This window comes from Anopheles ziemanni (assembly GCF_943734765.1).
Source record: "Anopheles ziemanni chromosome X unlocalized genomic scaffold, idAnoZiCoDA_A2_x.2 X_unloc_2, whole genome shotgun sequence".
Taxonomy (NCBI): Eukaryota; Metazoa; Arthropoda; class Insecta; order Diptera; family Culicidae; genus Anopheles; species Anopheles ziemanni.
In genome coordinates, this window is record NW_026689785.1 from 655,001 (window position 1) to 658,828 (window position 3,828).

The window sequence follows — 3,828 nt, forward strand, 5'->3', positions numbered from 1 at the left end:
TATGCCCTCTTCCACATAGGGCAAGCTAGAATTAACTATCTTACCCAGGACCGCCGAAGCAGCGTGGACCAGTGGAGGACTATACTTTGTTCATTACACCACAGTATTAAGTATGGTGTCCTCTTCCACATAGGGCAAGCTAGAACTAACTATCTTACCCAGGACCGCCGAAGCAGTGTGGACCAGGGGAGGACTATACTTTATACTTCACACACTAGCCATATTGAAGTCATCACTTGGTTGAAGCACTGAACTAGGGCGAGTCTATCGTTTACTTTGCATTGGGATAATACGCTGCATGCTCTCTTAGGTTAATGTCATGTGGTTGGCTATAGAGCATGCCCAAGTGATGACTTTGTTTAAAGCTCAACAGGTAGAGTATTATGTCCTCTTCCACATAGGGCAAGCTAGAATTAACTATCTTACCCAGGACCGCCGGAGCAGCGTGGACCAGGGGAGAACTATACTTTGTCTTGTATGCCCTCTTCCACATAGGGCAAGCTAGAATTAACTATCTTACCCAGGACTGCAAAGCAGCGTGGACCAGTGGAGGACTATACTTTGTTCATTACACCACAGTATTAAGTATGGTGTCCTCTTCCACATAGGGCAAGCTAGAACTAACTATCTTACCCAGGACCGCCGAAGCAGTGTGGACCAGGGGAGGACTATACTTTATACTTCACACACTAGCCATACTGAAGTCATCACTTGGTTGAAGCGCTGAACTACGGCGGGGTAATCGTTTACAGGTTATAATCATATAGCTGCATGCTCATTAGTAGATAATGGAATATTGTATGGCAATATGAGCATGCCCAAGTGATGACTTTGTTTCAAGCTCAACAGGTAGGGTATTGAGTCCTCTTCCACATAGGGCAAGCTAGAATGAACTATCTTACCCAGGACCGCCGGAGCAGCGTGGACCAGTGGAGGACTCTATACTTTATACTTCACACCACAGTATTGAGTACGACTTGCATAAAGCCCCTAATGAGAACCACGAGGGCTCTCTCAATGTAGAACCACGAGGGCTCTAGTACCGATTCTCTCGGTACGGCTTGGTCCGTGTTCCTTTATGCTTGTACTCTTAGAAAGTCTCAACCCGGAGGTCTTGACTTTGATTGTCATAGTTGGACTACGACGGGGCATCCGACCATTGCTGATCGAACACCCCTGATTCACCATCTTTCGGGTAGGCGGTACGCGTACCTCCGGACGCGGAAGTCTCAACCCGGAGGTCTTGACTTTGATTGTCATAGTTGGACTACGACGGGGCATCCGACCATTGCTGATCGAACACCCCTGATTCATCATCTTTCGGGTAGGCGGTGCGCGCACCTCCGACGCGGAAGTCTCAACCCGGAGGTCTTGACTTTGTATTGTCATAGTTGGACTACGACGGGGTATCCGACTCATCGTATACCCCAGAAGCACACCATCTTTCGGGTAGGCGGTACGCGTACCTCCGGACGCGGAAAGTCTCAACCCGGAGGTCTTGACTTTGGTTGTCATAGTTGGACTATGACGGGGCATCCGACCATTGCTGATCGAACACCCCTGTTACACCATCTTTCGGATAGGCGGTGCGCGACACCACCGACGCGGAAAGTCTCAACCCGGAGGTCTTGACTTTGTATTGTTGGATAGTCCTCTTCCACTATAGGGCAAGCTGGAAATATTCCATTTTACCCAGGACTGCCGAGGCAGCGTGGACCAGGGGAGAACTTCACGGAATCTTCAGGCATCCATGATTGCCATAGTGCGTAAGCCGCCGCTGTGTGCGTCAACTCGTTCCCCGTGAGGAGGAGTCTAGCCGCCGCTAAAAGACGAAGCATTAAGTGTCCTCATTCCACTATAGGGCAAGCTAGAATTAACTATCTTACCCAGGACCGCCGAAGCAGCGTGGACCAGGCGAAGACTATACTTTATACTTCACACCACAGTATTGAGTACGACTTGCATAAAGCCCCTAATGAGAACCACGAGGGCTCTCTCAATGTAGAACCACGAGGGCTCTAGTACCGATTCTCTCGGTACGGCTTGGTCCGTGTTCCTTTATGCTTGTACTCGCGGAAAGTCTCAACCCGGAGGTCTTGACTTTGATTGTCATAGTTGGACTACGACGGGGCATCCGACCATTGCTGACCGAACACCCCTGATTCATCATCTTTCGGATAGGAGGTGGGCGCACCTCCTACGCGGAAGTCTCAACCCGGAGGTTCGGACTTAGAGTTTTTCCCATTTAAAAGTTTTTCTCTTAGCCATACTGAAGTCATCACTTGGTGAACGATTGAACTAGGGCGGGTTAATCGTTTATAGGTATCATGTGGTTTGCATGCTCTCTTAGGTTAAGGTCATGTGGTTGGCTATCGAGCATGCCCAAGTGATGACTTTGTTTCACGCTTGCTTGATTTCTTCATGATTCCCTGTTATATAGTGTAATCATTCGAGAACAGGGAATCTTTGGTTTTGCTCAACAGGAATTGGATGTCAACTTGGTATCTAGATCGCATTAAGTCTCAACCCTTAGGTTCGGACTTGTATAGTGACATCTTGTTACGGTCTAGAGTCTCAACCCGCAGGTTCGGACTACTTAGTGTTTGATCGAATATAATATGGCAACTTGTGCCTAAGTCTCAACCCGCAGGTTCGGACTTCTGTTTATTTGGCCAATGTATGTATAAGGCAACTTGTGCCTAAGTCTCAACCCGCAGGTTCGGACTTGTGTATTTGTTCGAAGTCATGTATAAGGCAACGTGTGCCTAAGTCTCAACCCGCAGGTTCGGACTTGTTAGTGTTTCGTCAACTTTCATATGGCAACTTGTGCCTAAGTCTCAACCCGCAGGTTCGGACTTGTGTATTTGTTCGAAGTCATGTATAAGGCAACTTGTGCCTAAGTCTCAACCCGCAGGTTCGGACTTGTGTATTTGTTCGAAGTCATGTATAAGGCAACGTGTGCCTAAGTCTCAACCCGCAGGTTCGGACTTCTATAGTGTTTCGTCAATTATCATATGGCAACTTGTGCCGAAGTCTCAACCCGCAGGTTCGGACTTCTATAGTGTTTCGTCAATTATCATATGGCAACTTGTGCCTAAGTCTCAACCCGCAGGTTCGGACTTCTATAGTGTTTCGTCAATTATCATATGGCAACTTGTGCCGAAGTCTCAACCCGCAGGTTCGGACTTCTGGAAGGATCACTTGGCCACTAATGATCCTTCCGCAGGTTCACCTACGGAAACCTTGTTACGACTTTTACTTCCTCTAAATCATCAAGTTCGGTCAACTTCGATAAAGCAGACGCGGTTCACGAGGATCCAGCGAACGATCATCTCCAAAGACCTCACTAAATAATCCATCGGTAGTAGCGACGGGCGGTGTGTACAAAGGGCAGGGACGTATTCAACGCTGGCTGATGACCAGCACTTACTAGAAGTTCCGAGTTCATATGGACCATTGCAATCCATAATCCCTACTAAGTGAGTATTTGAGTGATTTCCCGTTCCTCTCGGAATAGGAGACACGCTGCTACCCACATTGTAGCACGCGTGTAGCCCAGAACATCTAAGGGCATCACGGACCTGTTATCGCTCGATCTCATTTTGCTAAACACAAATTGTCCTGCTAAGCAGCGTACCGTAAGTGCACTTGCGCACACGAACAGCGAAGGTGTCAGGTCATACTCCACCGAAAGGTCCTAACCCGTTCCAATCGGCATCGACGCATTAACGCTGACTGCGTTCTAGTTAGCATATGTGAGTCACGTTCGTTATCGGAATTAACCAGACAAATCAATCCACGAACTAAGAACGGCCATGCACCACTACC